Here is a 23344-nt window from a genome sequence, read left to right on the forward strand (position 1 = left end):
ATGTTAAGGGATGAATATGTTACTTAGATTGACTGTGGACTTCATTTCACAATGTATGAATACATCAAAATATCCAGTTGTACACCTTAAATATATACATTTCCTCTTTGTTAATTATACCTCAGTAAAGCAGGGAAGGGGAGACAGTGTGTGTGTGTTCTATTCTGCCACTCACGGGCTGAGAGATGGGGGCACTATGCTGAAAACTCTCCACACTTCAGTTTCAATTTTTGTAAAATGGGGATAATGATAATACTTTCTGGTGTTATAGTTCAATTAGTGTTTAGTACAACTGTTGTTGCATTAAATAAGTTAATATATGTGAAGAGCTTGTAACAAATGGTGAGGACAGATAATACTCTCTTAAGCATTCCTTGAATTGTAGTAATCTTATTCAAATCTGATCAATTTTTAGTTTTAAAATACATTTATTGCTTCAATCAATGTTCACTGTAGTTTAGTGGTCTAGGTACAGTGATACGTAAAACATAGTTCCCATCATCAAAGAACACCATAGAGTACAAATTAGAGAAGGAAAATGATGTTTTGGGGAAAGAAGGTGCGTTGGTTAGTTTTATGTCTACTTGATTGAATAAAGGTTAAACAATATTTCTGGGTGTGTCTGGGAGGGTGTTTCCAGATGAGATCAGCATCTGAAAAATTGGGCTCAGCAGACTGCCCTCCCCAATGTGGGTGGGCATCTTCCAACCCAGTGAGGGCCTGAATAAAACAAAAGGTGGAAGACAGAGGAATTCGATCATTTTGTTTTCTGATTGCCTGCTTGAGCCAGCACACTGGTCTTCTCCTTGTCCTTGGACTTGGGTTTACACCATTGGTTCTCCTGGTTCCCAGGTCTTCAGACTCAAACTCAGATAGAAATTATACTACCCAGTTTTTCTTAGGTCTCCAGCTTGCAAATGGCAGATCATGGGATTCTTCAGCCTCATAATCATGTAAGCCAATTCCTAATAATAAATCTCTTACTACATATCCCACTGACTATGCTTCTCTGGGGAACCCTGGCTAATATGGAAGGCATGCTTTCCTTCTTTTGCAGGCTTTCTATCTCAGATAATAAACAGAAAATATCCATCTTCTCACTACTCACTAGATCCTTAGGTAAATCCCTTCTAGTACTTTTCTTTTGTTCTTTTAGTAAAGAACTAAAAGAGGACTTTCTTTTTAAAAATTTTTAAAGACTTTATTTATTTATCTATAGAGGGGAAGGGAAGGAGAGAAGGAGAGAAGTATCAATGTACGGTTGCCTCTCGCGAGTCCCCTGCTGGGAACTGGCCTGCAACCCAGGCATGTGCCCTGGCTGGGAATCGAACCGCGATCCTCTGGTTCGCAGGCCCGCGCTCAATCCACTGAGCTACACCAGCCAGGGCTAAAAGAGGACTTTCTTATTTGAATGATTCTGTTATTCATGGGGCCATGTGACACTGTGATCAATATTATTTCACAGAAATATAATGCATCTTTGGGTTCAGTTCAACCTGACACTGGGTAGGTGAGTATGTTCAAAGCTCTGTCTCTCCCTTGACTAGCTTCTCCTCTCCTTTTCTCTCTTCCCACCCAGCAGCAGGCTAAACAGGAGAGTATTTTCTCACATTCTCCCACTCCCACACGCGAGTATGTGACCCGAAGGTCTAGATTCTGGATGGGACACGAAACTCCATTCAACGCTTGCCTGAAGCCACCTTTTCCCATTTGTACTTGGATTTTGAGGCAATTGTCACGTTATTAAGAAAGGTAATATTCCACAGGTATGAAGAGCAAGTGCTAGGATTTGGACTTCCTAAACATCCAAACATATGTTGCTTTACATTTTTTACAATATGTATTTTATCTCAGTAAAAAAACCCTCTTCAGTATTGTTCTCTTTTAATCATAGCTTTGTTTTTCTTTAGTCATCCTCACTTCAATAACATCTGCATAAATGATCTCAATTTTTTCCTCCTCCTACACCTCTTTTTTCCTCCTTTTTTCCTTTTTCCTTCCTTTCTATTCTCCTCTCCTCTTCTCTCCTTTTCTTTCCTCTTCCTCTCTCTCCCCATCTCCCTCATCTTTCTCTTTCTCTTTCTTCTTTCTTGCAAGGTAACACTCATTTCCCAAATTTAGAAATTTTGTCTTTATACAAGCTACTCTTGCTTGTTACTGTGGTGATGTCACCTTGACTCTCCTTGATTCATTAGAGACACAGAATGTTTGTTACTGGGCTTTGTGTTTGCTACTGAGGATCTGAAAATGAATGGCCCTGTCTTTGTCTTGAAGAGCTTTCAGTATCTGAGATTTGACAGATATGTGCATCTGCACGCAAATAGCTATATGACAACATAGAACAGTACAATGGGTGAGGGTTGGGGTATGATTAATTTTAATCAGAAGAAGTTGGAAGGTCCCCAAATCTAAATAAAATTTATACATTTCCAAATTGTCAGCTGACTTCAAAGTTATTCAAGGTATCACGAACCAAACTGCAAAGTTAAAGGGCAAAGTATGGAACTTTAGAGTTGGTCTCTTTCCATAAACAAACTTACTTAAGTTTATATTCATGTGGAATTTATAGATGTTAACTGAATTAGAGTGTAACTGAAATTCTAATAAGAGGAACCAAAAGAATGTGAAGATCATCAAAATGAAACTAAACTTTTAAAGAATGTAGTTCCTGAAATAAATGAATGTTTCTGAACCACAGAATGAAACTCTTTAATAGAAACAAACCAAACCAACCAAAACCAGCCAAAACCAAAACAACATTCCTTACTTCCCAGTGAGAAAATAAACATGGTACCTCTTAAGATCTGACCCTCTCGCCTGTGTATAGGGTCTCTGCACTACGCATGTGCACTCCGACGACATTTCCCTCCGAGACACTTAGGACCAAACAGCAAGCTTGGCTCCATGGCATGATGCACAGAGGAACTCTGACTAGTTTATCAGTCCATGATGTCACTGGCCACCTTCTGTTGCCATTCTGATAGGTCCTTTGGCATTATATGAATAAATCTCCTCTAAAGCATAGAATCCTGAGTCAGTTATTGACCTTTCTAATGTATAAAGCACAACCCAGGGTCATCTCAACGCAACAAGCAAGATACAAAGACACGGAAAGCAAAGACTTTCTTCTGCAGGGTCTGAGGCCATGAACTTGCTTCTTTACATAGCTGCTGCTGATACATGTCCTGGACTTTTATCTTCACATGCCTTAATAGCTACTAATCTCCCAGCCCTTCACATTTAGCTGATTTCCCTAAGTTACCCATCACTTGCTTCCAGTTGAATCCACCTGGCACTGGGTGCCTGTTCTGTTGGTTTGTTGTGTCTACACAGGGCACTATCACCATTTCCATTCTCAGTTAGACCCTGGGACTTGCTGGTTCTTGCACAGCCTTGTTCAACACAGAATGACATCTCTTTTTTAGGAGTATCTCTTTTTCATTTTCTATTATGTGCTCAGTTTCTTTGTTTATTGAATAGATACACACATCCTATCACCTTGCAGAATTTATGTAAAGGCACACAGAACAGTTGTTTCACAATTCATTTATTCGTCAGTTATCTGTCCATGGGCACCAAATAGAATGAGTAAAATTTCAACTTTAAAACCCCGAGGATCAGAGAAAATGAAATTTGTTGCTGTCTTTTAATGTCTTTAACATGATAGGCAATAAGAAAGCTGCCAAATCAGAATCAATCTAGAAAAAATTTTTTTCCTGCGAGTGATTGAAAGGGAGCATAAAAAGATGTCAGGCTGACAGATGGATTACTGCCATCTCAGATTTGCAACCAGAAAACAAGGCCAGGCTGTGGATCTCGGTGTGAAATTGCAAGTCTTCTATCTATTTCAGGACATCACCCTGGCACAGCTCATTTTATTTCCCGGTCATCCACCACTTCTCTCCCACATACACAGCAGCTGCTACACCTGATGAGAGCTGGTCAAGGACAGCCTTAGAGTTATAGTCCTCTATATTTTTCTCTTCCCAACATTTGTTTTGATGTGTAACAAGTTATAAAAGCTGAAAAGACTGTAAATATACATTGCTCTATGGTAAAGAGGGCGTTCCCCAAATTGGATTATATCATCGACGAGTAAAATATTGTCGATTGGCATTAGTACTGTCCAACATTCTCCACTGGGTGATCTCCCTCCCTACGTCTCCCACGTGCCCTACGTGCTATTTATTGTTCTCAATTACTGCCTTTCCTAGCCTGTCTGCCTCAAGCATTCTTTCATTTTCTGACCATTTCCATGAGCCTCCTCCCATCAAAATTTATCTCTATTACTTCCTGACACCAATAAAAAGAGGTATGCCAAGTCTAAGCTCATACTGCGTTCAGTATTTGAGAATCCGCTGTATACATTTCTACTCTAGAGTTATTTTCATTAAAACAAGTGGTATTAAAACACGGTGCCTTAATCTAACACAATGCATGTGGAAGAATAGACATTTGGACAGTGACACAACTTAAATCACACTACAGAGGTGACTATTATTCTTGTACAAGAATACAATAATTTTTACTGTAGTTGGGTATTTTATTATTCAAATATCTTGCTTTAATTAATTTTTACAAAAGATTTTATTTATAATTTTTAGAGAGGGGGAGGGAAGGAGAAAGAGAGGGAGAGAAACATCAATGTGTGGTTGCCTCTGTGCGTCCTCTACTGGGGACCTCCCCCATAACCCAGGCATGTACTCTGGCTGGGAATTGAACTGGTTTGCAGGCTGGCGCTCAATCCATTGGGCCACACCAGCCAGGGCAGTTTGAATTATTTTTCCTAGACATTATGTTTTTCCTCTCACCTTGACACTTAAACAGTTTTAAATATTTTAATGTCCTTTGTAGTTATAGTCTCATTTTGGGGTATGAAACAGTCTCAGTGTTTCATCATGAAACAATGAATTTAATGGAAAATTCCCCTAATCTACAAGCAAAATGGCTCTAAACTTTTAACAGCAGTTTTGTTCTCCTTCATTTTCTGAAATTAACTAAGCCGAAAGCCATCAATGATGATATAGTATCTTATTGCCCAAGTGGAAGTCAGGAGAGCATGTTGCTAGTTTCTATTCTTCTACCAGTTAGTAGTGTGTTGCTGAGGAAACCACATCACTGCTCTGGGCCTCTGGGTGGAAAGCTGAATCCAGTGACTCTTGAAATTTTTTGGACCACAGATCTTTTTAAAAAATGATTTTATTTATTTATTTTTAGAGAGAGAAATATAGGGAGACAAACATTGATATGTGAGAGAGAAACCTCGGTCAGTTACTTTCTGTACATGCCCTGACCAGGGACCAAACCCTAGCCCAGACATGTGTCCTGTGCCCTGACTACAAATCATGTCAAACCATGACCTGTCACTCTGTGGCTTTGTCACCCAACTAACTGAGCCATACTGGTCAGGGCTGGATCCTAGATCCTTTTGAGAGTCAGGTGAAAACTGGTTCATCTTTCTATCATACACACATTTTTGTATATGTTACTTAGTCTATTTTTTGGAATATTATTGTTAACAGAGTCAGTTCTAGCCTAAGTTTGAATTCCACCTTCACCACTGACTGGGTCTGCAACCTTGGGAAAGTTACTAAGCCACTCAAAGCTTCAGTTCTTTATCCACTAAGTGAGGAAAATTACAGCTACTTCATAGGATTATTGTGGATTTTAATATATATTAAAGTACCTAGCTCAGTATCCGGCATGTAGCAGGCCCTAAATAAATGACAGATAAAAAAAATTCACAAAGCCAACAAAATGAAAAATAATGAAAAATACTGCATTAAATTATATTTCATAGCACCAAGTTCTTAAATTTTATGGTATGTATTTTGGATTTTTGTTTTTAATAATATATTTTAGAGCTGTTTAGGTTCTAAGCAAAATTGAGGAAGGTGCGAAGTATCCCATATACGCCCCCCTCTCACACATGTACAGCGTCCCCCACTACCGACACCCCCCATGAGAGTGGCACATTTGCTGCATGCAGTTGCTGAGCACACATTGTCACATCACAGTCTCCCAAAGACCACAGTTCACCTTGGAGGTCATTCTTGGTGTGGTACATTCTGTGGGTTTGGACAAATGTATAATGACACACATCTAAAATTATAGCACCATTCAGAGCAATTTCATGAAAAATCCTCTGTGCTCTGTCCGTTCATCCCTCCCTTCTTCCTCCCAACCCCTGGTAGCCTCTGTTCTTTTTATGTCTCCATAGTTTTGCCTTTTCCTCTACATCACGGAGTTAGAATCATACAGTAAGCAGACTTTTCAGACTGGGTCTCAGAATTAGTAACATAAGTACATTCAAGTTTCCTCCATGTCTTTCCATGGCTTGATAGCTCATTTCTTTTTAGTGCTGAATAATATTTTATGGTCTGGACACACTACAGTTTATTTACCCATTCACCTTCTGAAGAACATCTTAGCTGCTTCCAAGTTTTGACATTTATAAATAGAAGTGCTATAAATATCCACGTGCAGGTTTTTGTGTGCATATATTTTGACTCCTTTGAGTAAACATAGTTCACAGTTGCTAGATCCCATACAAAGAAGGACCCACAAAAACCCTGCAGTTATCTTCTGGAGGGTGAGCCCACCAAAGTGCAGGCTTCCCTTGAGTTCTGCTCCAGTGAAATTTTTTCAAAGACTCTTTCGATGTGTTTGCCCATTTCATCATGGGTGATTTATGAGCGCGCTGGCCCACACCGCACTGAGTGTTCAGCAGTTTTTGACCAAAAACAGCATGAGCCCTGTGACCCACACTCCCTATTTATCCGATCTCGCCCTGAGTAGCTTTGTTGTTGTTGTTGTTTTCTCCTGGATGAAAAAATTCTTCAGAGGGAAACATTTTGCCCATGTGGAAGAGGTGAAACAAAAATGGCAGAAGCACTAAAAGGTATCAAAATTGGCAACTTCGAAAACTGTTTTGAGCAATGGAAAGAAATGTCTCAACAGGTGTATTGCATCAAATGTGTACTGAAGGTGACTGAAGTTTAAACATCTAAGAATAAATACACAATTTTTAATAAATAAATTCTGATTCTTTGTGTTCCCCCTCATAAGACCGTGTTTGGCATTATAAGAAACCGCCAAACTGTCTTCCAAGGTGGTTGTACCATTTTGCTTCCCACCAGTGATGCATGAGAGTTTCTGCTGCTCTCTATCCTCCCCAGCGTTTGGTGCTGTCAGTGTCGTGGATCTGGCCACTCCAATAGATGTGTATTGGTATTTCATTGTTTTAATTTGCATTTCCCTGATGACATACAATGTGGGGCAACTGTGCATATGCTCACTGGCCATCTGTATATGTTCTTTGATGGAGTATCTCTCTCTCCTTTTAAAAGAAAGTTGGCTGACACCCTTATTGTTTGGGGGGCAGATGGGTGCTCAGGAGCTCTCGGTGGGGTCGGCTCACCACCACGGCTTCTGGCTGCTCAGGATGGTGCTGGTCCTGTGGATATTGGCCATGCACAGATCTGAGTGCTACTTGTTCTTGCAGATCATGTGATGGACGCTGCTCAGTGTGGGCCAGGTGTTCTTGTTGGTGGTGGTCCTCACGTAGGTCGTGGCTGGCTGGATCTCTGCTGCATGATGACCATCACACCTTTGCCGTCTGCTGCTGGCTCCACGCCTGTCTTCTTGTGGTGAATCAGCCCAGGTGTAGCAAAAGGAGTGGTGGGTCTTGAGATTATTTGGTTCGGTGCTGTACATCTGCTTTTTTCTCTTGATCAGGAAGCTGGCGCAGTTCTGGGTGACCATTCATTGCAGATATGGTGGGAGGTCTTCTCACAGCAGCTGATGAAGTGTCTCTTAAGGTTTTTAGCTTATTTTTAAACCTAGTTCTTTGTTTGTTGAATTTAAAAGTTCTCTTTATATTTTGGATAACAGTCTCTAATCACGTATATCTTTTGAAAATGTCCTCTCCTAGTCATTGGTTTGTCTTTTCTTTCACTTGACAACATGTTGTGTAGAACAAATATTTTAATTTTAATGAAGCCCACCTTATCAATGATTTCTTTCATTTATCATGCCTTTGATGTTCTATCTAAAAAGTCATCACCAAACCCAAGGTCACCTAGATTTTTTCCTTTGTAATCTTCTAGGAGTTTCAAAATGGGTTTTACATTTACATTCATCATGCATTTTGAGTTCATATTTGTAAACAGTATAAGATGTGTACTTAGATCCATTATTCTGCATGTGAATGTCCAGTTGTTTCAACTGATATTTATTTTATTTATAAGTAATGTTTATTCATTACTACAGCATAGTTGTTAAGTCTGTACTTACCAAGCAAGCAGCACAGAAGGCTGCTTTTCAAAATAGTCTTGGAAAACAAATTAGGGGATTGGATGCAGACTAGACATTTCATTAAGCAAGTTGGAGGAGCATGCATACTAGATTAAATTTTTTGAGATTTACAATGTTCACAGCATATTAAAAGTTCTGATCAATCATGAAATAAAGAGAGTACAGAAATGCCTTATATAACTAGGTTACTCATTTTTTATTCCCAATCCTATTAATTTCTCCAAGAATTAGTGTTCCCGGACACACTTCAGGAAATGCTCTTTTGGTCTGATATTCTTTATCTTCCTTTAAGTCTCATCTTTCTCAAGAAATTGCTTTGTTATTTATTCAGAAGCCACTGTGTATGGTAGATATTAGTGTTCATAAAATATTAAGTCCATATAAAAATAGCTATACAAGACAAATGAACTCAGTGAGATACTTTATTCATGTTGACAAGGCCCGAAGCACATCCAAATCAACCAACCAATCAATCAGTCAATCAAAATTCTTCACACTCTGAACAACTGCTAATTATGATTGCTGTCAAATATAGAGATTCCTTCTTAATAAGACCACAGTCTCGACACATATCCTAGAACTAATGAATATGATAGTACTTCACATATTTCTTTATTTATAGAGACATGTGAGATGGCTGACATTCACTTAGCTATTTTATCAAAATATTCAACAGAGGGCTATGGAAAACACTTTGGAAACTGTAAATAGGCACCAGATTGATGCACTGAGACCATCATTTGGGCATTGGCAGCTCTGATGGTTTGGTATGGAAATTTGGGTAATCTCATCTGATTTGGGATACCAGTTTGATAGTAAATAGCCATTTGTAGACTTCAAAATCTATTTAATGCTCAGAAAAGTTCAAATCCATTGTCTTGTAGTGGAAGATCCAGATTCTCTAGACTGGAAGATCCAGTCTAGACCTTCCAAAAGTCTTGCCAGCTTTCTCCGTGCCTCTTTATCTAGACACACATAGTGTTTCTGCACTAGTGACCCCAATTGTGACCACAAAGCCAGATTACAGATCAGGAAGTAAACTATTTTTTTTTTTTAATGAGAAAGAAACCTCATGCAAAAAAAGCACACAAAAAAGATAAAAACAAAAAAGAACTGAGAGAAAGAGGTTTAGTTTCTGGGATTAAGTCATTGAGTACTTCCTCAGTATAGAAATATGTGTTTTTTGCACTTATGGGAATTATTATACATCTTTTACAGGGGAAAAAAACTTAAACCAAAACAAAGACACATCCTTCAATTCTGCCATATGCAAACAACACACACTGGAAATTAATAACCCCACCCTACAACTTAACAACAGACCTGTGTGAAAGTTCTTGCTTTTGTAAAATTTTGAAACTCACAAGAATTATTTGTTTTAGCACATACTTGCATTTTACAGGCAATTTCAGGACTAGATTTCCAAAAAACCCCCCAGGTTTTCCTTGGATAAAGCATTTATATCTAAAATAACATATATGCACAGTCACTTCTCAGCCTCAGAATTCTGCAGACACCAGTTTCAGCTGGCATTGCATTTGTACCAATTGATTAACAGGATTTTGGTTCACCAAACAGTCCCACAAATAAAAAAAAATTATTTGGAGTGACTAACGCTATATCATAACCGGAAACAACAAAACATTTAAAAGGTCTTTTGTATAACATATTGCGAGTCGCCAGCTGTTTTTCTGGTCTGCAGAGCAAACCCTGCACTGAAAGACGGCTGCCCAGAAGGCAGGGGCTGACATTGATTTGAATCTACCAGCTCCCCCGGTGGATCAGATGGCGTCTCAGCACTGGAATCAGTATTGCTATCACATACTCATCTGTCGCCTCATGGGACAAGAGCTGCAAGAAATATGAAGGGAAATTGCTCCTGTTAGGGGACAGCTACATTTATTTCTGCTGGAAAAAAAAAGGCACCACCTATAATGTGCATGTTAAAATGATGCCTAGCTCTAAAACGAATCCATCCTTTTCTGCCCAAATATTAATAAACTCAGCAGAATAATTCATTATTGCTACTTCCCAGCCCTATTCTTAGCCCTCCTTGGGGTTGAGCCGGCCGATTTGTATAGTCAAGTCTGTGTGGAAGTGATTGTTCCTCTCAGGAACTCACACCCAAAGACATTGCACAGTGGCTGCCACTTTTGCCTTTGTGTTCATTCCCATCCTTGTGAACGCCCCCACTGGAAAAGGACACTTCACTCGCTGAATCAGATCCAGGAACTTTTCTATGCTTCTATTTATTCTTCAATTTCCAGGATGACCCTTTCATATGAAAGACCATGATCTGTTTGGGAAAAGCAGTTTCAAATTTTAACTTGCTTTCTAACCCCCCAATAAACTGGCTTCATTGAGTGGGAAGCATCGTCATTCTCCTAAGCAGTCATTCGCCCTTGGCACTTTCACTTTTTCTCATAAACAGTGGGACACTGACTTCCAGTAAATGTTTGTAAAGCTCAGTAATTCAAAACAGCCGGATTTACGCCTGTGCTCACAGAAAAAGCACAACTTCCAGCCCCACATCACACACATATACCCACCCGCTGACCCATCCATCCATCCATCCATCCATCCATTCATCCATCTATCGATTCATCCATCCATCCATCCAATAAATATTTACTGAATAACTGTTATGGACTTGGAGGTACAGCCACAGATAAACAAACAAGGCCTCTGCTATCATAAATGAAAGAGGGTGGAAAGATTGTTCATGGCATGTCTTACCTTAAAAAACACCATGATTTGATGACAATCACTGCTGTTATTTTCAGATTTACCTTCATTCTATGCTTTGCTCAATGCATTCTGTGCCATGAAAATATTCAGGCACAACATCTTTGGTTTAAGAATATAAAATATATTTAGAAAAGCGAAATGACATTTGGCCTCTAAGATATGGCCTGTCAAATATTCTTAAACAGACAATAATCTTAGCAGAATAATTCATAAATACATTTAATATGTAATACTAAACTAAACACAGTGACAGAAGCACAGATGATGTCTGTGTGATGGATTGGTTGACCAAGTATTTCATTGCGAAATAAATTTTTGTGGGTCTTTCTTAGGCCATTGAGAAAGATATCATTAAACACAAAGCTTGTTTAGCAAAAAGTAAATTCAATAGACAGAGTAGCACTTATTCTTGGGAGTAACAGGTCATTAGAAGCTTTTAAGATTTTCATAATGGATGACATTCCCTTAGATCCCTTTCAATCCCAACTCGGCCTTAATCATTTCCTGTCTTTGGTTGTTTTTTAAGTCAGGAGGCTGCAAAGTAATATATCTTGACATCACAACCTAAAATATCAGATTGGCTCAATTGTTATGCAAGTAATGTTGCTTTGGAAATGACTGCTGGGAGATGGGATGCTACCAAGTGAAGAGGAAAATGCATGCTACATCCTCTCCCTACTGCCTGTGGCTTAATCGGAAATAACATCTGTGAAGGAACATGTGACACTTCCATCTAACAATGTGTTTGATGGGCAACAGTATCTACAATAAAATTCCATGTACAAGGGGATAAGGACGCAGCAGCTTTTGCCTCTGCCTGTGCATCCCCTCACCGCCTCGCCTCTGACCCACACTTCTCCAGAAAAGGGGGTGGCAGGAACCTGGGAAGCAGCATTTTCCAGTGCTCACCCTGATTATGTTTCCAGCACCAGGAATGGTTTTCCCCCACAGGGCAGAAGTAGTTGGACCCTCTTGTGGTCTCAGGAAGGCTACCAACAAACTGTTCTCTGTGCAACCCTAATTCAAAAGGGATTTAATTAAAAAATTACACTTTGTAATTAGTATGTATGAATCGTGGTCCTCATGAGGTATGATCATTCCCCCCTTCTTTATCAATTGTCTTGGGGCATCAAAAATTGTACTTAAAGAGATCTGAAGCTAATCACAGGAGTCGGACACCTGACTGGTGCTGAGAGAACATGTACATGAAAGGACGTCAGAAGAAGAGATTCTGGGAAATGTCTCCTGCGTTGACATACCCAGAGCATGCCTGTGTCTGCTTTTAAGGATCTTCTTAAGATAAAAACCTTGAAAGAAAAAAACATATGCCTAGGAATGCAAAAATATCTTGAGAATTCCTTGGAACTTTCTCATCTTTTCCCCATTCCTCAGCAGGCACTGCCAAGTTACCTTAGGGTTAATGATAATGCACCTATTATCAGCAACCACTTCCTGTATATTAGTAAGAAGATTCAGGCTGCCTAACTGCAGGATGAGGCTTAAATTAGTTACAACCTTAACTTAGTTATAAGCCTACATTTTTGTAATCATGGCGTAAGTTTTCACAAGCACCCACTTCAGACTGAGTACTCAAAAAGAATGATTTTTGAAGGGAAAAGAATAAAAAATGGGCCATAATATATAGTGCTTTGCACTATGGCCATTGCAGGAGGTACAATGGAAGTACCGTAAGAACGTCGTCTAATTCTGTGGTGTCTTAATGGGGTGTAGCAATGGTTTACTACCTCCTTGGTCACAAACCAGAGTTATAAAAGTCTCATTTAACCATCTAGACATCTGATACTTTCCTTCCCAGCTCAGGCTTAGCAGACCCCAGGGGGCAGGAGGAGGTACAGGCGGGGTGTCCACTGTTTCTCCTCAGCTCTCCCACTTCTGTCCCAGAACTCCCTGCCACTTCAGCCTTGGATGGAGGGGAGAGGAGAGAAAGCGGCCCAAGAGCTTCCTCTTTCACACAGCATCAGGGTGGCCACGGGAGCAGTTAAATTAGATCATGTCAACCCCTCTGCTGTTCAAGGCCTCAGTGACTTCTCAGCACATTGGGGGCAAACGGCACCATCCTCGGTGTCCTACCAGGCCCTCTGCAATCAGGCCCCGCTCGGCCTCTGACCTCATCTTTCACCGCCCCTCACTGCCCTACCCCCCAGCTCTGCCCCAGCCTCCTTGCTGCTCCTCAGTCGTGCCAGGAACACTCCTGCTTTAGGGACTTTGCAGTGACTATCCCCTCTTCCTGGAAAACCTTTTCCATAAATATCCAACTCAAGTGTTTGTCCAACATCACCTCAGAGGAGCCTTACCTAAACACTTTACTTAAAATTGCATCCGCTTGTCATTCTCAGCCCAGCTCACTCTATTTTTCTTCATAACCCTTTTTGCCTTTAATGTACCATGTACTTTCACGATCTATTTTGCTTCTTATTGTTCATTCCTGTGTATTGGAGAAGACAGAGAAGTTTAAGAACTAAGATATTATATTTGAATAATATCTGCAATAAAATAATCAAAGTTGGAATATATGACACATATAATAAACATATATATATACTTAATATATAAATATACAATAAGTAAGTTGGACCATCTGTCTTCACCCTAAAATGATTTTATGGCCACAATCTACCTGTTCACATTTTTTCCCTTTAGTCACGCACACATTTTTCTCCCTAGGGCACCATGCACTCACACAGCATATTATAGGTAATCCTACTTCCTAATCCTCTCTCCTTCCATAACTCTCTCCTAAAATGTCTTTCCTCTTTCTAAGAATTCACATAGTGCTTCATTATTTATAGGTCTCTCAAGACATCCCTTCTCTATGAAACAAGGAACATGAACACATACTCATGAAACACATACTCATGAAACACATACTACATACCAACAAAAAAGGACTTAGTTTGTTTTCCTTAATTCTCTTGACAGTCCTATGAGGTGAGTATTACTATTCCCATTAAGTGCTCACTGCACTCAAGTAGCTTGCCCAGGGCCCTGAGTATCAGTGCTAAGTTCCAAATGCCTTCTGCAAACCCTAAATGCCACCCGTGTTCTGTACAGCCAAGATGCTCCCAGAGGTACTCCAACCCATATCCTGCATCGATTCTTTCTATTCACCACACGAGGTGTCTCCTGTGGTCCTGGGCTTGCCCTCTCATTGCTGTCTAACTGTGTGCGTGTGCACGTCTTGCAGGGCTTGTGACTGCTCACTCACGTCCTTACGGAACTAGCGCCGTGGTCTTCAACACTGGCGAATGGGCGGAGTCCACGGGGAGGGAGGCAGACAGAGGAGGCGTGGTTAGTGAGCCGTAAGGGCAGCTTGCAGCACTGAACTTAAAAAAAGTAGAGAGGTTGTCAATGGAGCTAATAACCCACAAGTCCAGACAATGCAGAAACGACCAATAAGGGATCAGAACCATCTACTAGATTTCCCAGTTAGGAGCAACATCATTTGTGATTTTGGTGAAAAATACGTTAGCAGGTTGCGAAAGATGAAAACCACACTTCGATGGCTTCGCCAGTTAATAGGAGGGGAGAAAAGTAAAAGCTAGTACACAGGGCAGGGCAAAAGTCGGTTTACAGTTGTGAGACTGAGGAACACAGAATTTACTCGTTTTTATTATCCATTAATTATTGCGTTACTTATTTGTATTGTAACTGTAAACCTACTTTTTCCCCCATGCTGTATAGACTACTCTTTCTAGAAATTTGTCTTTGTGAGGTGGCGGACAGAAATTGCATAGTGTCCAGAGGGGAAAAAATTTAAGGATGGGAACATAAGAAGAAAGAGAAAAAGGAGAGAAAAAAAAAGTAGAAAAGGAAGGAAGGGCAGAATGAATGAAGAGAGATGAATAGCATGCAGTGATATTTATGGCAATAGAATTTGCTGCTTATATTTCTAGAATTCCATCAGATGTTTTCCTTAGGGCTATGATGATACAGAGTCGTATTGGATACGTGACCTTCCAGTAGTTCACATGCTCCCCAATCCTAAGCTCTCCATATAAAAAGACTTGAATTACCTAAATTTCCCTAAAAACACCGTATGCAGTAGGGTTTTCTTTTGGATGTCTGCTTTTTGCTTTAGCCTTTGATATACATTGAAAAGCAGTTGGCTCTGGCGGTCAGTGCTTTCTGAGAACTCAGGGTAAAGGTCACGGCTCTGCAGCAAGTTCAGTGTCCTGGGCTGCTCAGAGCAGAGCCCAACCTGCTGGAGGAACAGGCGAGGTGAGGCGTAGAAGCAGACCAACCATGATGTGATGTAACTTACCAGCTGCCTTGTTTTTTAAAGTAAAAGAGGTAAGGAACCAGGAGTACATGTTGTAAGCCTGTGATGTATCGCCTGGCATCCACACAGTGTTTTATGGGCCCTTGAGGGACGGAAGCCAAATTCCGATATCATTACCTCTTCAACATGGCAAAGGTTAAAGTGCTACACCTACTGTAACTCTCAAGTTTTATATGGCAAAGATGTGGAGGGTATGTGACTTAACGATCACTCTTTGATTTCAGGATCCAAGCAGTTCGCTTAGGGCCCTGCCTTGGTCTCCAGGAGTACAAGCTGCCGCAGTAAAAAATGGGCAGTGACAGATGGTTATTAGCACAAGAAAACCTCCTAAAGGGCTTCAGCAAGCTCAGCAGGTCCACAAATGGAACCAGAATCAGTGAATTCCTGAAGTTTAGGTTTCCAGCACCAGAGGGCCAGGGGGTTCATGGGAGACGGTCAGGGAGCAAAGGTCAAAGAACTGCAGGCAGCACAGTCCCCTTGTATCAAAAAGCCTGTAATTAGGACCCGGCCGGTGGGCACGCACACAGGTGGCGCTCAGCCAGAAGTTCACAGCGGAACTCGGTGGTAACAACAACAACAACGACAACAACACAACAGGCTCCACCCCAGAACCCTTCAGACTTGGGGAGAGGGAAATGGTGGGGGGCATCTTTTCTGGACAGCTTAATCCAGTTGTTTTTAAGGAATCACAACTTTTTCTCAGTCTTCCAGCTTCTTGGACATTTTTTGTGTAAATAATATTGACAGCTTTTAATGAAAAAAATTCATTAAGAACTAAAAAAGGGCATGATGGGGTCCCCACAGTTCTCCTCAGGTTGTTATGTTAAAGCAAGAGAAAATGGCACAGGGAACATAACATATTTTTATTCCAAAATGCTTCTTGATGCATTCTGTTTAATAAGCATGTATTTATATAGTATGCATTTGTATAAACACACACACACACATACACACAGTATTTCCCCTACTTGTGACCGAAGGAGAATAAATCTCAAGTAGAAAACTACAAGAGAAATTAAAATGAATACAGTAAATCATTCTTGAACTGAAATGCTTAGACAGGAATTAAATGAGCACCTAGAAAAGCAAGCCTTTGCCCACCAATTTGGTTTCTCACCATAAGAAGGCAGGTAGTGAGTGATACAGGGAGATCTGGTGACATTGCTGGGGAGGGGGAAGGGACCCCTGAGGTGGTGTGCGAGAGCCCAGGCCCCAGAGTGAGGGAGGGGCCAGAGGAAACACCAACGGCAGCTGGGGTGCAGCCGCAGCGAACACGTGATGGACTCCCATACCGCAGGGTAAAGGGTAAACAAACCAGTGCATCAGCTCACGTAAGCTCGGCAACTGAGCGATGTTGCACAGGGTGCACGCAGCAGGAGGAAGCTTGCGTGGAGTTTGTGCAGGCTGGAGAGGTCACAGCAGCGTGTGTACTGTGGAGGTTAGCGTGGTGGCAGGCAGAGGCCCCTCCGTGGAGTGGGTGCCAGGTCTGTATAATGTTTAGACAGTGGGAAGAACCCTTCCTACGTGCTTTTGGAGCACATGGAATTTGGGGCTGGGAAATTTAAGTGGAGGGCAGAGAGAGACTCGCCCCTTCTCCTTCCCCTTGCTTGCCTTGTTGGGCCCCGAGGTTCCCAGACCAGTAGGCCCCAGAGACCGCATCGTCTGGTAGTGTCCCAGGCCCCGCCCAGTGTGGGAAGTGGTGGCGGTGGCCTGGTTGCACAAGCTGTGCACAAACGGATTCCAGAAATATGCTGAAATATGACTGCGACTGGGAATGAGCTGATCATGCTACATTTCCCAAAGGACAATACTTTAATGGGAGAAGGAATTCCAGGTGCAGCTCTGAACTAATCTGGCGAAGGGTGATGGGGCTATTTTTTTCTGGGTGTTTTAGAGGGAATGGGCTCTTAGGTGGAAACCTGCCATTCTTTTAAAATTGTGTAGCTGCTGAACAAACGACCCCTTTCCTGTTACCAAACCTCTGCCTCTGGAGTCTGCCTGTTGGAGGGTGGCAGCAGAACCCCATTACTGTTTGGCAACAGTAGCATTTTTAATACCAGGACAGGTGTCAGATGACTAATAAGCAAAGCCCTTGGGGGAATCTGTAGAATAATGTTTAATGAAAATAAATTATATGTACAAAAGATAAAGGTGAGGGTGCCTGATGCCTTGAACACCAGCAGTGGGCAGCTGCTGGAGAGAAGCCACAGATGTTCTTCAGAGACAGGGACCCCAAGGAACAGTAAAGAAGACACACAGGAAGCTCACTATTATTGCTTTGTTTATATCGAAGGACATGGGAAGGAGGCTGAGTTGAATCACATACCAAACATTGTAATACAAAGTTGTGTCTTCAAACTTTATACATATATAATGTATATTATATATATTAGTCCAATGTATACCAATGGACTAGGGAAAAAAAACCCATAAGAAAAACACATACCAAAAGTTGTTGTTGAATAATTAAGACCACATAGTAAACAGAATAAATAAAAACAATGTCAATTTTTTTCAATAAAAATAATTATTGTTGAAAACGTATGAAACTGAGTATACATGGGCCCCATACTCTACAAGGGAATGTTACTTTCTTTTAAATGTAATTAGTCAGAGGTGAAGTTTAAAGAGGAAATCCCACAACTTAAACTGTTTTCTTTAAGGCCTGATTTCCAGTTAACAAAGCTCCCCCACGAGCCCAGTCGTCCCCCAGATGGCCCGGGAAAATAGGTGTCTAATCGAGGGTCTCAGACAAGCTGGCACGTCAGAGATCTGGACCGTCCCAGGCTCGTGTCCGGGGTGTTAAGGTGGCAGATGATGGACAGACTGCCCCGATCTCTGTGGATTTGGAAGCTGCACTGGCTCAAGCCTCATGGCTCTACACCTTCCCGAGGTGCCTGAGGTCCCCAGGGGCCCAGCAGCCAGTGACGACCAGTAACACAGCACAGTTTCTGACTGACTGAATGCACCTGCTAACTGGTGGAAGTTACCAGGGTATTCCAGCGCCTGTCAGAGAAATACAGCTGGTCAGAATTAAAAAGCAACTATCTGGAGAACTGTCTATAGGTGTAAAAATGTTACGACACTGCTGTTCTTTGATATATTTTTCTCTAAAAATAAACCCAGAAGAACGATACAGTAAATATACTTGGGTCAGAATTTGAGCACTATGCATATAGCAGACTCTCAATACAGGCTTTTTGAACTAAAAAGAAATCTTTTCTTTGAATAAACAAAGTTTAGGTCTTTGAAGTCTATGGGAAACTGACTATAACACAAAGGGATACATAGAAGAAGGTGGAGCTGTACTGAGGTCCAGCCGTAAAGCTAAATGACTAAAATGTCACACCGGAAGGGGCTTAAAAACCCATTTAAAGGATTTGAACAACTGGGGACAAATAAACAGAATGGTGGTCTTCCCTGACTTACAGATCTTTCCTAATGTAAGTTCCCTCCGTCAGCCTCAGGTCTAGACTCTGGTCACTGCAGAATCCCAGGGTGATGTGATGACCAGGAGATGGTGGTGACTAGCCTTCCACTAAAAAGATCTGCTTGGTGATTTGTCCCTGACCCTGTCTTAGCTCACACGGCAGACAGGTCAGTGATCAAACAGGATGGCTCTGGGGCTAAGAAGAACCCCCAGGGAGACCACCGTATTGCACACCTTAGTCCTGGGCGCATCATCATTCTCGTGTTTTACCCTCCTTTTTGGGCCTGGTCAGGAATTACAATAAAAAAGTCACTTTTCTCTTCTGCTTAACCAAATTATATATTTTATCGCCCGGTGCCTTAGGCGATAAATGTTAAAGAAAGGACTGATTTAAGATCTGAATTTATTTTAATTAGTTTTTGTAATAGTGCAGCAGATGTGAGCTTGCTTATGTGCAACCAGTACTGGCTGAGAATCTCAATGAAGTCCCCAACATTTTATGTTGCTAAAGAAGTCAATTCTAAATAACATGAAGACTGACAGTGACCAGAGGGGAGAGGGGAGGGAATTTCAGGGGAAATAAGGGAGGGGTTTAGAGGAACCTATATAAAGGATACATGGACAACAACTGAGAAGGGTGGAAATGGGAGGGAGGGGGGAGGATGGGGAGGGGACGGGATGGGAGTAATAGACAGAAAACTGTACTTGAAAAATAATTAAATAAAAAAAATTGAGAAAAAAAAGAAAAATAAATAAATAAATAACATGAAGAGAAAGGGGATGTCGAAGGAAGGAGGAAAGAAGGGAGCTGGCTGATTTGGCCCTGGACGTGTTCTCTGCACACACACAGTGGTTATGGTGGGGTGGAGGCGCGGCACAGTGAGTGACAACTGTTGTTAACTCCTATGGAAGAGTAGATAACCTTTCCTGGGATCCATACCCAGGTCCTGGGCGGCAGAGTAATGAGTCCCCCTGGAATGAAAGCTTCGGCCCTCTTTGTTGTAACTATCGATCTGCTGCAGCGTCCTGATGTGATTTAGATGAGGGAGGAAGAGATAATGGTATTGATTATTCTATTTAGGAAGCAGACGAAGACAGAACTCAGGTACACTACATGAACAGAAAAAACCCACTCAATCATTTTGTCTTTTCTTTGCAGGCCAAAGCTACACAGGTAGTCATAGTGACAGGTGAATACATCTTGATAAACATGTAGCTTTGTATTTTAGGGACACTCTGGGGCAACAAAACCCTAACATTGCTTTTGCTGCTCCGGTTTTTTAATGATCATGTGTCATCGTCCTGACACAGCCCGGTGGTGGTGTGCCAGTTGTGGGTGAGCTCGAGGGACCGAAGGTGCTCACCCAGGGAGAACAGTCTTCCCCACATGACGTTATATTCTTCAACTCTATTAGGTAAAAATGTCTTTGACTCAGACTGGTACTCTGCAATGTCATGAGTGAAATTTAGTCTACCAACACCAGGCATCTGGTTCAAAGGTTCTAAAATGGGGGTGGAAAGTGGAGGATTTTACCCCTTGGGGGCATTTGGCAATGGCTGGACACATTCTGGGCTCTGAGCAGTGGTGCTACAGGTATCTAGTGGGTAGGGACCAGGCGTGGTGCCAAACATTCAGCTGCCACCACAAAGAATTTTTCCAGCCCCAATTCTCAATAGTGCCAAGGTTGAAAACTATGGTCTAGTTGATTTCATAATATAAGTATCTAGAATTTGTTTTAAATTGTTCACCATAAAGCTGTTTAAGTGTCTGATAGATTTCTTTGGGACGAGAGTCCAAAAGAAAAACAAAACGAAAAGCATGATGGCTGTGTTTTTGTTTTTGTTTTTGCAGGGGTCTTATCTAACTCTTGCCCACTTGAAAGCTGTTTAAACTATACTAAACCACTGCTGAGTGTACCCACTAGCCTGGGCAATTATATTTTAGGGATAAAATTAAGAGGTGGAGTAATGGCCTTGACTTTTTCTGAGGTAATTAATATTCTAGGCTTGAATAACACTAAATAGTGGAAGGCAGTAATTTAGAACGTCTTTCCTGTGACAAGCATAGAATAGAAGGGAGAATAGAGGAACTGTGTCATCATGTTCTGGAACTCAGAGCCAGAAAGAACCAAAATTTCTGTTCTAATAAGCCACTGTGTAGTATAGAAGCCTTGGAATCTTCAGGTGGACAGACCTGGCTGTGGCGCGTATAAGTTGTGATGCTTCTGAGGCAAGTGCTTAAGCTGTCTAAGTGTGGATTTCCTCACCTGTAAAGTGCAATAATGATGTCCTCATTATAGAGTTATGGGGCTACAATGAAATCTCATCCAAGGCCAGGGCTCTGTTTAGAATGCGGGTCACACATCTTCCTCCTTGGATTCTCATTAACACTCCTACTGCATTAACACTGGATGCAATCAGCATCCATCATGCACCAGGTACTATTCTAGTCACTGGGGATACAAACTCAGGTAAGACAGAATCACTCCCAGCACTGTGGTGTGCATGAAGTGTGAAGGGAATGTGGACCAGGGTTACACATCCAACCCCTTGGGGTTGGGCTAGTTAATGGTTTAGGTGGTCTTTGAACTGGGCTCTGAATGGTGAGGAAAGTGGGCATGGAGTGGAGCACAGAAGCACCAGAGCTTCCAGAAACAGCAAAAGTAGTATTCTGGAAGCTGGAAGAATTACAGGTTTCACTAGGAGGCTATAATTTCTGTCTTTGTGAATGGAAATACTTTATGTTGATATCAGACTCCACAGTTTACAACGCATTCCCACATACTCGACTAATACCATTACCAGATCGTAGTGAAACAAACATTTATCGAGTGTTCACTCTGTACCAGGAGCTGTAGTAAGCATTTTAAATGAACCAGCTCATGGATTTTTAACAACAAAAAACAATCTATGAGAAAGATGCTAATAAGGAAATTAGTATTTACTAATTATGAAGCAACTTAAGGGGCATTTAATGACTTGCCTAAAATTAGCTACTACTTAATGACAAGTTTTGGCTAAAGCAGGGGTCTTCTGATTCCATGTCCAGTGCTATTTTATTTAATAGTTAGGTATAGGACATTTGACACCTTCCCCTTTCCTCCTTACACCCCATCGTTCTCTAGACTGTAAATGCCCTGAGGGAAGGACTCTCTCATTCGTGTCCCTTGCAGCTTGGGTGGGGGCAGGAAATGAAGTTGGAGATGTAAGTGCCTGGGGCAGAATCAAAATATAAGAAATGTTGGTGGAATTTAATATGGCTTTAGTACTGGAACTCATTTCGAGGGAGTGCTCTTCTTTGAAAGGTACTGACAGTAATAGAATGATCCCAGATATGGAAAAAACAGTTCAATTAAAAAACAGTTGTGATGATTATAGTCTTTATGTATGGGAGAATTAAAGCAGAGTGCTCTGAATATTCCCTTATCTTGCCAGTTTAGTGGCTCTCAGACATGTCTGATAACTCACAGACCAGGAGTCAACTGGTTCTTCTAGACTAGGCTTCAAATAAATTTTAAAACTTGAAAATTGTAAACACTTAAAGCACACATATTGACTGTGATGTTATGATTGGGACTGTATAACAAGGACTTGCAGCAGAATTTAAGTGGAAGAGGTTGGCGTGTTTTCTTCCATAGGGGTTCAAGTTCATCATGGATGGTCTGAGTAAGGTCAAGAGAAGACAACTGGGTCAAGAAAACTTCTCTACTGCCCGCCTTCCAAACCGCCTGTGTGATAAGGTGTCCTTCAATTTATATAATTAAATAAAGAAAAATAAATGTACTCGGTTTCATCTATTTTGTTCTGCTAATTTTGATATTTGAACATAAGTCATTTAATCTAGAGCTTGGTACTATAGGCTGAGAATCAGGAAAAATACAGAGCTCCGTTAATAAATTGCTCAGAGGTTATAGATAAACACTAACTTCTTAGATTGATTTGGTAGTCTGAATTTAAGGCTTTTTATAGCTTGTTTGTTTTAAGATACACTCAATGTGGAAGATGCAATTTTCCAAGACAACTGCAACCAGAGTTTCCATCCCACACACTTCCCTTACAAGGCAACATTGCTACTCCCCTCACCAGATGGGGAATCTGTGTTCTCAGTCTCCGATTCTGGGTGGGCGTGACTACAGGGAGAGGGGCGCTATGCAACTTCTGAGACTAGGCTGTTAAAACTCACGCAGCTTTTCCCTGGGCTCTCTTGGGACAGGTGCTCTTGGAACCCAGCTGCTAGCCTGTGAGGAAGCCCAAGCCCCATGGAGGTGTTCCCGCCAACAGTCTCAGCTGAAGTTGCAGCAGGCAGCCAGCACCAACTGTTAGATTTCAAGTAAGAAGATTCCCAGGCAAAGGATTGAAATGACCACCTGGCTGCTTCTTGTGGTCTATGGTAAAAATGTGAAAGGAAAGAAATAAGCTAAACAAAGAACTATTCAATTGAAGGGAACTAGTATTTTCTAGGTTTAAAATGACAATCTTTGTAATTCACCCCTCTAGATGATAAATAATTTCAAAATTAATATATGACATCCAGTAGATCAAAACCAGGG

The 23344-nt window shown here is 41.3% G+C and overlaps 1 pseudogene; it reads right to left on the reverse strand.

Moving 5' to 3' along the window:
* Positions 1–2087: 2087 nt before the first annotated feature.
* The window catches only part of LOC118978954 (60S ribosomal protein L28-like), a 57402-nt pseudogene continuing 36145 nt past the window's right edge, over positions 2088–23344 (reverse strand).

The sequence above is a fragment of the Sturnira hondurensis genome, unplaced genomic scaffold (assembly GCF_014824575.4).
Source record: "Sturnira hondurensis isolate 20B ecotype Veracruz unplaced genomic scaffold, ASM1482457v3 Scaffold0022201, whole genome shotgun sequence".
In the NCBI taxonomy this organism is placed as follows: Eukaryota; Metazoa; Chordata; class Mammalia; order Chiroptera; family Phyllostomidae; genus Sturnira; species Sturnira hondurensis.